Here is a 14323-nt window from a genome sequence, read left to right as displayed (position 1 = left end):
AAAAATTTATATAGTTGACAAGTACTAATGTGAAGCTTACGTCATTTCTCTAAAACTTTTTATAGAAAGTTAACCTCAAACTGTCAAAATTAATATCTATAAAGTTAACAAGCACTATTAAAAAGTTGATGTCTTCAATGTCAATTCTCGATAATTTTTTACGAAACTTAACCTCAAACTGTTAAATTAACCGACTTAAATGTTCTCAAAACAAAATCGAACTTAACCTAATTTTTGTATATTTCGCCACCGAGTTTAACCTCAAATTGTCAAAATATATCTTCATATAGTTTACAAGTACTACTTTGAAGTTCATGTCAATTCTCTATAATTTTTTACGAAACTTAACCTCAAACTGTTAATTTAACCGACTTTAATGTTCCCAGAACAAAATCGAACTTAACCTAATTTCTTTGTATTTCTTTACCGAGTTTAACCTCAAATTGTCAAAATATATCTTCATATAGTTTACAAGTACTAATTTGAAGTTCACGTCAAATCTCTATAATTTTTTACGAAACTTAACCTCAAACTGTTAATTTAACCGACATTAATGTTCCCAGAACAAAATCGAACTTAACCTAATTTCTTTGTATTTCTTTACCGAGTTTAACCTCAAATTGTCAAAATAAATCTATATACAGTTTACAAGTACTACTTTGAAGTTCACGTCAAATCTCTATAATTTTTTACGAAACTTAACCTCAAACTGTTAAATTAACCGACTTTAATGTTCCCAGAACAAAATCGAACTTAACCTAATTTTTGTATATTTTGCCACCGAGTTTAACCTCAAATTGTCAAAATATATCTTCATATAGTTTACAAGTACTACTTTGAAGTTCATGTCAATTCTCTATAATTTTTTACGAAACTTAACCTCAAACTGTTAATTTAACCGACATTAATGTTCCCAGAACAAAATCGAACTTAACCTAATTTCTTTGTATTACTTTACCGAGTTTAACCTCAAATTGTCAAAATAAATCTATATACAGTTTACAAGTACTACTTTGAAGTTCACGTCAAATCTCTATAATTTTTTACGAAACTTAACCTCAAACTGTTAAATTAACCGACTTTAATGTTCCCAGAACAAAATCGAACTTAACCTAATTTTTGTATATTTTGCCACCGAGTTTAACCTCAAATTGTCAAAATATAACTTCATATAGTTTACAAGTACTACTGTGAAGTTCATGTCAATTCTCTATAATTTTTTACGAAACTTAACCTCAAACTGTTAATTTAACCGACTGTTCTCAGAACAAAATCGAACTTAACCTAATTTCTTTATATTTCATAACCGAGTTTAACCTCAAATTGTCAAAATAAATCTATATACAGTTTACAAGTACTACTTTGAAGTTCACGTCAAATCTCTATAATTTTTTACGAAACTTAACCTCAAACTGTTAAATTAACCGACTTTAATGTTCCCAGAACAAAATCGAACTTAACCTAATTTTTGTATATTTTGCCACCGAGTTTAACCTCAAATTGTCAAAATATAACTTCATATAGTTTACAAGTACTACTTTGAAGTTCATGTCAATTCTCTATAATTTTTTACGAAACTTAACCTCAAACTGTTAATTTAACCGACTGTTCTCAGAACAAAATCGAACTTAACCTAATTTCTTTATATTTCATAACCGAGTTTAACCTCAAATTGTCAAAATAAATCTATATACAGTTTACAAGTACTACTTTGAAGTTCACGTCAAATCTCTATAATTTTTTACGAAACTTAACCTCAAACTGTTAAATTAACCGACTTTAATGTTCCTGGAACAAAATCGAACATAACCTAAGTTCTTTGTATTTCTTTACGGAGTTTAACCCCTTATTGTCAAAATAAATATTTATATAGTTTACAAGTACTAATTTGAAGTTCACGTCAATTCTCGATAATTTTTTTACAAAACTTAACCTTAAACTGTTAAATTAACCGACTTTAATGTTCCTGGAACAAAATCGAACATAACCTTATTTCTTTGTATTTCTTTACCGAGTTTAACACCTTATTGTCAAAATAAATTTTTATATAGTTTACAAGTACTAATTTGAAGTTCCCGTCAATTCTCGATAATTTTTTACAAAACTTAACCTCAAACTGTTAAAATAACCGACTTTAATGTTCCTGGAACAAAATCAAAGTTAACCTATTTTTTGTATATTTCTTCACCGAATTAACTGTTAATTTAACCGACTTAAATGTTCTCAGAACAAAATCGAACTTAACCTAATTTCTTTATATTTCATAACCGAGTTTAACCTCAAATTGTCAAAATAAATCTATATACAGTTTACAAGTACTACTTTGAAGTTCACGTCAAATCTCTATAATTTTTTACGAAACTTAACCTCAAACTGTTAAATTAACCGACTTTAATGTTCCCAGAACAAAATCGAACTTAACCTAATTTTTGTATATTTTGCCACCGAGTTTAACCTCAAATTGTCAAAATATAACTTCATATAGTTTACAAGTACTACTTTGAAGTTCATGTCAATTCTCTATAATTTTTTACGAAACTTAACCTCAAACTGTTAATTTAACCGACTGTTCTCAGAACAAAATCGAACTTAACCTAATTTCTTTATATTTCATAACCGAGTTTAACCTCAAATTGTCAAAATAAATCTATATACAGTTTACAAGTACTACTTTGAAGTTCACGTCAAATCTCTATAATTTTTTACGAAACTTAACCTCAAACTGTTAAATTAACCGACTTTAATGTTCCCAGAACAAAATCGAACTTAACCTAATTTCTGTGTATTTCATAACCGAGTTTAACCTCAAATTGTCAAAATATATCTTCATATAGTTTACAAGTACTACTTTGAAGTTCATGTCAATTCTCTATAATTTTTTACGAAACTTAACCTCAAACTGTTAATTTAACCGACTTTAATGTTCCCAGAACAAAATCGAACTTAACCTAATTTCTTTGTATTTCTTTACCGAGTTTAACCTCAAATTGTCAAAATATATCTTCATATTGTTTACAAGTACTAACTTGAAGTTCACGTCAATTCTCGATAATTTTTTACAAAACTTAACCTTAAACTGTTAAATTAACCGACTTTAATGTTCCTGGAACAAAATCGAACTTAACCTAATTTTTGTATATTTCGTCTCCGAGTTTAACCTCAAATTGTCAAAATATATCTTCATGTTGTTTACAAGTACTAACTTGAAGTTCACGTCAATTCTCGATCATCTTTTACGAAAATAACCTCAAACTGTTAAATTAACCGACTTAAATGTTCTCAGAACAAAATCGAACTTAACCTAATTTCTTTATATTTCATAACCGAGTTTAACCTCAAATTGTCAAAATAAATCTATATACAGTTTATAAGTACTACTTGAAGTTCACGTCAATTCTCTATAATTTTTTACGAAAGTTAACCTCAAACTGTTAAATTAACCGACTTTAATGTTCCCAGAACAAAATCGAACTTAACCTAATTTTTGTATATTTCGTCTCCGAGTTTAACCTCAAATTGTCAAAATATATCTTCATATTGTTTACAAGTACTAACTTGAAGTTCACGTCAATTCTCGATAATTTTTTACAAAACTTAACCTTAAACTGTTAAATTAACCGACTTTAATGTTCCTGGAACAAAATCGAACATAACCTAATTTCTTTGTATTTCTTTACCGAGTTTAACCCCTTATTGTCAAAATAAATTTTTATATAGTTTACAAGTACTAATTAGAAGTTCACGTCAATTCTCGATCATCTTTTACGAAAATAACCTCAAACTGTTAAATTAACCGACTTAAATGTTCTCAGAACAAAATCGAACATAACCTAATTTCTTTATATTTCATAACCGAGTTTAACCTCAAATTGTCAAAATAAATCTATATACAGTTTACAAGTACTACTTGAAGTTCACGTCAATTCTCTATAATTTTTTACGAAACTTAACCTCAAACTTTTAAATTAACCAACTTTAATATTATATTAATTACAAGTATTAATTTGAAGTTTACGTCATTTTTCGATAACCTTTGAAGATACTAGAGTGATAGATTTGTATTTAGTTTTGAATTTGTTGTTATTTTTAACAATTATTTTAAATTCTTTTCGATTTAGTATATTTTCTTTGAATTTTCTTGAATGAATTGTGATGTTTTTTGTAACTTTAAATATATAAATAACTTTTGTTCTGAAAAAATAAACCTAGGTAGAATATACTGTGCACAAAAAAATTCGTTGTTGTTTATATCTACAGATAAAGGTGGGATTTTCAAATAATAACTATTCACTTTTTTTGAAAATCCCCTTGTAAGAAATAAAAATTCAACTTTATTTTTAAGTGCTGTATCAGTTTAATATGAAATTTAATCATAATTGCTGTCGAGTCGATGTAATTGAACTCACAGTTAGTTCGATAGATACAATGATTTTTTAACTTAGAGGATAAACTATTAGGCATATTTTTTGGTCATATCATAATTATATATTTACAGTCTATATTAATATTTAAGTGAATTAATAATGAACCATCTGGGGTAAGGCAAATTCATGATACAACTAGTTAAGGTAAGTCGTTCTAACTAGGGAGGTCAATATAGCTGACTTAACAATTAATATTAAGAACTGACAACGATTCACCCAGTAAAGGACAGACAATTACTTTTTTATAAAAAAAATTAATAACTATAAATATTTTTATTTACGTTCCATGTCATTTGGAAGAAAGCTTACATAATTATTAACGAAGACGAGCTTTCCTTCAATTTTCTCTATAGGTAAAGCATGTACGAAAACAGATGGTCTAACCGGGATAAAAATATAATTGAATTCCATTTCCAGTTCTGAACTTTTTATTTCTAATTGCGGATTAGAATTGGATGAATTTAAAAGTTCTTGAACTATTGCAAAGAGAGATCCATCAAGTTTTACGAAGAATTTTATATTGTCGAATTTTTGACGTTCATCCCAGTGTATGCAATAATTAATTCTTTTCGTTTCTTTCGCATACAGAATTGAAGTATATTTTTCATTTCTTAATTTAATTCTTCGATAAACTAATTTTACTGTGTTCTTCAATGCGTCTTCTGAATATCCAGTAGTTCTCCTTAATGCATCCAGATGTAATTGAGATAATTCAAAATTAACTGTAGATCCAAGTGTAATTCCCTCAAAATCCCTCTCTTCTGCTTTAAAATTCATTATGTTTTCTATACACCTAAGTGCGTTTTGGAAGTGCATGGTGTTAGCTAATTCGACTTCTAAATTTTTTGTTCCGTGTGCTAAACGAACGAGATAGCCATTACCATCTTCGAAAGGGAAAGCGGACCAAGACCATAGGGGTCCCCACATTCTTACGTATTCAGCCAGATGCAATAATGAATGTACATTATATGAGCATTTGTCTAAGCCGTATAATTTTTCAACATCGTGTACAAAAATTTTTAAATATATCTCCGCTAAATCCACTTCTTCCTTCGTTATCTTTGATTGCAACAAGATGTGTATGGCTCTAACAAGTAGCAAGAAATGTTCATAATATTCTTTTTTCAATTTATCTTTAAGAAGAATTGGACCATAAAATAAAAGAAACGCTCGTAATTCAGAAGCTTTCCAGTGATTCATTACGTCTAAAGGCCTAGGTGTTCTCGTAACCTTATCTTCTGGTTTCACATCAGCAAGAAGCTTTTCAACTTCTTGCTTTGTAGGTTGACCAACGTAGAAAGGCTTTTTTTTATTTTTTACATTAAACCAAAGATATAATAACATCTTCAAAACACCTAAAAGCACTCCGTGCATATAATCTGGCGGAAATCCTTTTGATGGGTCAAAATAAGGTATTAAAAATGTGATCGATGGAGCTTTTACACCTTTTACATGCTCCTTGCCTGTGAAAATAGCTTCCTTGGATTGCTCTAACATTCTTTTCTTCGTTCTTCTAGTATGTCCCTTTTCTTTGTAGGGATATACATGATTAAATCCTTTTCCTGTTTGACAAGTTTGACCAGGGTGCTCACAAGTAGAGCAACCAAATGCACCATTATATTGCATTGTTTCTAACCCAGCAGCTTTGGCTGGAGCATCAAAGGTAGCAACAGGAGCAATTACTTTACTTTTCATAATTACACCTGTCTCTTTGTGTTTCCAATCAACTCCGTCTACATTCATCTCTATAGTCTCTTCAACAAATGGCTTCAAGAAAGAGTGCATATTTGGCTTGTGCTTTGACTTTTTGTTGCTGTAATATAAAGCACAAAGAATTTGGAATCTTCTTCGGCGCCTAGGACTAATATTTACAATTTGTGCTTGCAAAGCCCACAACTGTCCATTAGCATCATCGGTTGGGATTCCATCAGCATTCCATATTAAACATAAATCGTATTTTCCTGGAATAACTGTATCCTGCAAACGCTTGAATTCTTCACCGGAAGTTATATCGTAGATGATATCCTCTTGTTGTTTAGTTTTACGCTCTACTTCATAATCATCAATAAATTGATGCAGATTTCCTACCTCAAAAGCATCCTGTATGGCAGCACGTATACTAAACTGCATAACTAAACCACTTAAATTAGGATTAAAGCATACGTTACAGACAGTTACTGGTTGTTTAACATCCAATTTACTTATATAATTAAAACAGACATCGCATATTCTATGCCTGATAAATCTTTCGGAAAACGAATGAGGCATTAGTTTATTTAAGATTTTCATAACAAAATGTCTCGTTTTCGGGAAGTTACTAGCTCCTGGTGGCAATGCAGATACTACAAGTTTTATAGTTTTGTCTAAGACTTGTTTTGTTGTAGCGCTTTGAATGTGAATGTCTAATATTTGATGTAAGATATCTCCATTTGTGGTATCTGTGCCTTCATAAAGTGGTTCAAAGAGCCATTCTTTTGTATAGTCCTCTTCCAGGTTGTTAATAGTAAAAATCGTAGAAATATTAGACTCAATCTCTGCTGAAGAAAAATTGGTCCAATCATTTGAGGCAATAGACATTTCTGAAACTGATGCTGAGTTTGAATGATTTGGTTGATGATTTAAAGTATTTGACACTGATAGTGAGAATAGAGATAAATTTGAAGCAACACCACTTGGAGCAATTGAGTGAACGCCTAATACGCTCGAAGTTGATGACAAATTTGATGGCATATCAATCGAATCACTTAAGTCTACGGATGGTGAATTAGATGTTGATAAAGAACTTGAATGTAGAATGGAATCAGAATCGATGGAAACAGCTGATCTTATTGAGAAATCGTCATTATCTTCAATGTCATTCTCGGAATATTCAAACTCAGAATCCTATATGAAATAAGAATTTATAAATATGTTTATTTGCTTAAAAATCCTCAATAAAATTTAAAACTTTATTGAATTGAATAAATACGTTTAAATTTAATTTTTTACAACAAAGTATTACATAAAAAAGTTTTAACAAAATTATTCAACAAAACTCTATTTTTCAATTACAGTTTATAGCGTCACGGAGTCTATAGCATAATAATAATGATAATAATATATTTATAATAATATCAATGGAATTATTTTATTATAATTCTATTTATCATTAATATTATTAATAAATATTATACATTTATTTATAGTGTGACAGCCCCATATTAAACAAATAATTTTTTCTAATGTGAATAAAATATTTCACGTAGGGTCAGTTGGGGTAAATTGGGACAAAATCGCTATTTTTTACAAACTGCGTAAGTTTCTTTATTTAAAAGATAATATTTGCGGGTTTATTTTTTTTAAGTTGTTATTTATATTCCCAGGATTAATTTTATGCATCAGAAAAAAATTTAGATAAGCTTTAAACGCATGAAACTGACTGTCCCCATTTACCCTAAAATTTAGAAAATTTCATGAAATTTGGAGTAAATGGGAACAGCATAGTTTCTAAGAAAAAAGTAATATATATATATATATTACTGTATTAAGGTATGGGAAAACTTGAAGAAAATTTGTAGTTGATATATAATAGTTGAACTAATTGAATTTTTTTTATTTCAGTATTTTGTCTCACATTTCAAAAAAATAGACTTAATCATACAAAAATTTGTTCTTATTCCTTATAACTCCCATAACAGAAATTCACTTGAATGTTTGATTTTTGTTAATTTGGTTAATAATGTCAAGCTGTCTCCATGAAAAGTTCAAGTGAATTTCTGTTATGGGAGTATTCCCATAACATTTTCTTATTCATAAAGAATAAGAAAAAATTTGGTATGATTTTTAAGTCTGTTTTCTTTGAAATGGTGAGACAAAATACTAAAACAGACTGACTTTAATTTTCAAGTTTTTATGCATTGAGCGATAACTTTTTTATCTTGCTGTCAATTGTCAAGATAAAAGCTTGGCAATACTCAAAACCTCTTGCAGGTGATCTGAGGTTAAAATATTGACGTTAAACTTAATTTTAAAACTGTAAATTAAGCTCTAAAACCTCTTGTTCCCATTTATCCCTTGTCCCCATTTACCCCAACTGACCCTATAAGAAAATTCAACAAAATTTGTTCAGATATCCTGGGTTTAACATATTCATTGTATGAAAATTTTAAAACCTACTTCGTTTATGTCAGCCATATCGTCCTGTTCAATTATACTCATTTTTGAGAAATAGATTAATCTAGCAACGCTAGTTTTAAGCGATTGCACGAATGTGCGGTCTCACAAGACGATATGAATTATTGCTGAAATTATAAGTTTCAGGAATTGTTTTCGTCAAATTTGTTCATATATTATTGTACGCACACAGCGCACCGAAGTGGCATGAGCTTGATCTGGAATCCGTATATCCGTTTTAATTTCCAATCCTGAAAGTTGTGTATAAATAAAATTATTTTTATAAGCATTCATAAAAAAGAAATAATTTGTTTATTAATTTTATTATACTTATAAAATTACTTTTAAATAAAAATACTAAAAAATCCCGACCAGAGTGACCATCCTGATGATATTTTATGTAAGTCTACCAATTTTCAGAAAGATTCATTCATTATTTTAAGAGTAAATCGTCAGAAAAATTTTGGTTATGGGTTATGTAACTACTGATGTAATTTTCCATCTACATCCATCTGCAAATATTTAAAATCCTTTGGAAAAATATCTCTTAAAATTTCAGAATATTAGAATAGATTTCAAAGTAGTGTTAAAATTTTAAAAATACATTATAAATATAATACAAATACAATAAATACAAATAAATTAATTAACTGTAGAATTTTTTAGCTAATATTAATATATTGTTATACCTAATAATAACTATTAGCTGTAATAAATTTGTGAAACATAAAACAATAAGTGATATTGATATTACAATAAAGACGTAATAGAAAAGTAAACTTAAAGATTACTATACTTTTTTTATAAAATAATATTCTTAAAATTATAAGTAATTAAATCACAAATTAAATGAATAAATTCTTTTCTTATTACATTTATATTTATAAATTATGATAAATTGTTGGTTATAAATGCAAAATTGACTAAATAAATTAACGAGATTCTCTATAACGAAATGTCAATACAATTCGTAAAACCATTGAATGAAAATAATACAAATATTAGGTGAAGACTAAAAAAAAAGAAATAGGAAAATGAAAGAATATATGGATTATTGTATGTAATATTTATTTTCTAATATACGTACCTTTTTAATATGATTTCCCATGAACTTGCCGTAGAAAAAGATATAACGTACAGATTTCAATTTGACAGTTTATTGATTATTATATTTATAAAAATCCTGTAATTTATGTTTGTCAAAAATAAAAGAATGTTAAATAAAAAATTTTCTATCTTTAGAAAGAACTGAAATTAGGTACATATAAAAATAAATACCTATAAGAAAAATTGTATTTCCTACATTTTAAAATAATTTTAGTTTATCATTTTTTTAGAACAAAATTTTAATTAAATATTTTCAAACATTGTAATCAGATTCTTTAAAAAATTCAATTATTTTCAAATTTTTCAAAATTAAAAATTCAGCAATTGACAAAAATTTAATTTGAAAACAATACTTGATGTAATTGTCAAAAATAAATTTTTAAAAATGTTTTCGATAAATTATAAACATTTCCTCTTGTGCAGTTTCATTTAAAAAAAATTTAAGAAATAACTTTTAATTAATTTTTAGCTAAAATATTTTATTTACTTTCCAGGTGACAAATACATTGATTAATATTCTAATTTTTGAGTCCGGACAATAGAAATTTCATTATTGTTTTCAATCGTTTTTAATATATTTTTTCTAGAAGAGTTGTCTTCTTATCGAATTTTTTCACCCGTGACATTTCTCAATTTTAAGTCTACATTAATTTTCAAAAATAGTATTCTATGAAAATAATCTATTTTAAAATTTATTTATTTATTTGAAATTTAAATAAAGTCTGCCTTTCTATAAAAATATAGTTTATTTCTATTTCACTATCTTTTGTTTGGTAGTCAAAGCAACTAAGTCTTGTTGTTGAGCAAATTTTATCGTTGGTTAAGTCGTTGGTTAATAATATAATAAAATGGAATTGTATTTATTGGAAAGTAATGATTGTTTTACTATAATTGAGAAAGACTCAATAGTGATTCATGAAGGAGAAGAAGTAAATTTATCAGTGGATTCTACAATAAACTATCAATGGTCTGAAAAGGGAAGTATTAAAGAATATAGTGGAAAAATATTGGGAATATCTTGTAAGTTGAAAATAGTTATTAAAAAGAAAACTTGTTTTTTAGCCATTTAATGTTTTTTAATTTATGTTTTTAAGCTGATGAAGCTGTCTTAATTAAAATACAAAAACAAAAATTAAAAGAATCCAAAAATAAAAATCATCCGAAAGCTGGAAAATCAACCATCAACTGTAGGAAAAAACAAAATAAAGATGGAAATGTAAAAAAGGTTGGATATAAATTTTCAAATTAAAATAATTCTTATATTATTATATTATATTTTTATAATGTATTATATTCTTTTTTTATTATTATTAATATATTATTATTATTTAATTCGACAAAATTTTACTTTTTTAAATTTGAAAAAAAATAAAAAAAAGAAAATAATTTAAAAATTTTTTTTTCAGAAACAAAATAAAGTTTTTAAAAGAAAAGCGACCATTGTAAATGCGAGAAAGATATTTGAACGAATAAACTCTGATAATTCCAAAAACGCATCTACAATATCTAAATTAAATAATATTAATGTTGCTTTGCGTTTAGCAAATAATTTAATTCCCGTATTGGAACAACTGAAAGAGGTAAATAAAAATATCAATAATGTGTCAATTTTTTTTAGACAATATTGAGAATTTAAAACTGTAATATAATATAAGAAATTGAAAAATAATTAATTCATTAATGATTTTGTTAATAAAACTTGAAATCTCCAAAAACTAAAAATTTAAACTTCTGTCACAATTTTTATTATTTTTCATTGCTGATTTTTATACATTTTTTCATGATTCTGAATAATCAATCGTATTGATTTTGAAAAAATTAAATTTTTGAAAAAAAATTGTTAAAAATTAATTTTTTTATTGTTCATAGTGAAATATCAATTCAGGATCTTAAAACTTTTTTTTTAAATTGTTACCCCTAAACCAAACTAAATATGTTGGGTTTAAATATTATCAATTATTCCTTAACAATTCAACTTCTACAATTTTTATTATTTTTTATCGGTAATTTTTTGTAGACTTTTTTCATGACTCTGTACAATCAATCGTATGGATTTTTAAAAATTTTAATATTTAAAAAAATAAAATTTCTAAAATAATCAAAAAAATTTTTTTTTAATTTTGATAATTCACAATATTTTTACATCCCAAATAATGACAGAAAAAAATTAACACCCCTTAACAATATTAATTTGGATGAGTTGAAAATTAATAGTTAACATGTTTCGCTGTGACAACTAAATATTAGCTATCGTAGCTAACAATTTGTTGTACATGTAATAGTAGACACATTTTTTCCGCGTAATATTTTTCCATTATTAATTTTATTTTTCTATAATATTTATAATTAAATTTGTTTTCAGTCGTTGGAAGCTGAGATTGAACCAATCTCTCTCGGAGCGGCTTTTCCTGAAGTTCCTTCTTCTTCAACATTTCATCCTACTAGTACAATGGAGAGTGCTTCTCGGAATTTTGAGCCAGATTTTGATGATACGGCCACAGTACCTACTTCCCCTCCTCATCCAACTTCCGAAATAGATAACAGTCAAACTGTTTCGAATTTGGAACATATTCTTCCTAACATAGTGCCTACTTCCCCTCCTCATCCACCTCCCGAAATAGATAACGGTCAAACTACTTCATCGAATTTGGAACATGTCGAAAATTTATTAAGAGATACAGATGGAGCAGAATCTAATTTAAGTAATCAAGAAGAAAGAGCGAGTGATATTTTTAATTTTACAAAAGAAAATGCAGGAAAAAAGGTAATTACGTCAAAAGCCAAAAAAACCTTATTCAGGAAAAATAAATATAAATTTATTTTTCAAAATAATTACTTGGTATTTTTTTATATTCTCCGAATATTGGAGTTTAATAATTTAAAAACTAATTTAAATATTATTTAGGCAGTCGAGCTGTACAAGGGCAGCGATTTGTACATCGAAAATCATGCCTTCAAAGAGGCAAAAAAAGTTCCAATTCGCAATCAACCTTAGCGAGGAAAATTTTAGTTGCTATAATTAAAGAAGATGTTCTCTTGTCAACGCACTTGAAGGAAGAAAAATCAATTACAAAAAAGGATGCTATCAATAAAATATTAAGTATGTCAATATATTTATTGACATACATATAGAAATTATAATTGAGAGGCTGATAGTAAAAATGGTTTAAAATAACATTGGGAGCAAAAGTGGGATAAGTGACTGGGGAGCAAAAACGTGTTAAAATGATTCGTGTAATTTATTGATAAATTCATTATATTATCGATTAAAAAATATTAATTATAATAAAATATGCATTTTTTGCTATTGTTAATATTTTTTAATCGATAATATAATGAATTTATCAATAAATTATACGAATCATTTTAACTCCGTTTTTGCTCCCAAGTCACTTATCCCACTTTTGCTTCCAATGTTATTTTTAACTATTTTTACTATCAGCCCCTCAAATATTCTAATTTTTATTTTCAGCATTTTTTTTATTTTCTTTTTTATTTGACAAAATTTAAATTTATTCGAATAATCATTAAGCAAAATTATAATTTTGCAACATCATTACTTAACATAATTATTTATTTGTATAATCATTATTTTATAGACTTTTTTAAAAAAATTCTGTAAAAAGGTGATTATGCCAAATAAAAATTATATTTATTAAGTAGTAATTCTGGAAAAAAAGTGTTTACTTATTATCAGTTTAAATAAAAAAATTTAATTTAATTTAAATTAATTTTAAAAATTGACCAAAAAAATAATGCCACAATACATTTTGTAAATTTTCAATCCTAATTAATTCTATTTCGAAATGGTGAAGCTGAAAAGTTCCTATTCCAAAAGTGAAATTGGTTTATTATATTTTTTATTCCATATTTATTATATTTTTTCAAGGCCATAAAATAAAAAACTCTGCTTTTCTGCATTATCAACATATGACAATGTGAAATTATTAATATTTAATTCCATTTTTGGAATTCATTTCAACTTTTTTAAATCCCATTTATATCCTTTTCTGTTTGATTTGCAATTAATCTGAAAAGTGAGAATTGCACAAAAAACATGAAAAATAAAATTTCTGTGAGGTGAATAGTCCATATTGAAAAAAATAACTCAGCTAAAAATAATAATTCTATTAAATGAATATATAACACTACACTGTCTGCACACTTTTATTTTAAAGTAGAAATAAATGGTTAATAAGAATGAATATAATTAACTGAATTAAATTTATGATATTACAGAATTCGCTCGCTCTTTTGCCAAACAATCCAAATGGCCAATTATTAATGATCAGTTAGTGAGACACAGCATCCGTAGCAAGATCCGAGAATTGCAGAAGAAATCTGCAAAAGTTGCTGCATAAAAGTTCATGTTTTTTTTTCTTTTAAATATTTCAATATAATTTGTTTCTTTAATTACAAATTAATGTTCTACGGAAATATTAATTGTTTCTATAGTATAAATAAAATCGTATTTTTTAAAAATATTTAATGTCATCAATTTTTCTTTCAATAAACTGTCAAAGGAAAAAAGCAATTACTTAAATAATTCCTAAAGAAAAAAGGGTTTTTTTACATTGCCCACATAGCACGACTTCTTGTAGTGAGGTTACTGTAAGGATATCTGTAGGGTTTGTAAAGTT

At 26.7% G+C, this 14323-nt stretch overlaps 1 long non-coding RNA gene across 1 annotated transcript; it reads left to right on the top strand.

Annotated features, from left to right (window-relative positions):
• Positions 1-12238: 12238 nt before the first annotated feature.
• On the top strand, positions 12239-14036 carry LOC127287972 (uncharacterized). Its single transcript, XR_007843973.1, has 3 exons — positions 12239-12447; positions 12589-12783; positions 13923-14036. It is a non-coding gene; the product is annotated as an uncharacterized LOC127287972 (long non-coding RNA).
• The last annotated feature ends 287 nt before the right edge of the window (positions 14037-14323 follow it).

This window comes from Leptopilina boulardi, unplaced genomic scaffold (assembly GCF_019393585.1).
Source record: "Leptopilina boulardi isolate dan_hultmark-lab unplaced genomic scaffold, ZJU_Lbou_2.1 LbouV2_379, whole genome shotgun sequence".
NCBI classification, from domain to species: Eukaryota; Metazoa; Arthropoda; class Insecta; order Hymenoptera; family Figitidae; genus Leptopilina; species Leptopilina boulardi.
This window is presented reverse-complemented; position numbering and strand designations above follow the sequence as displayed.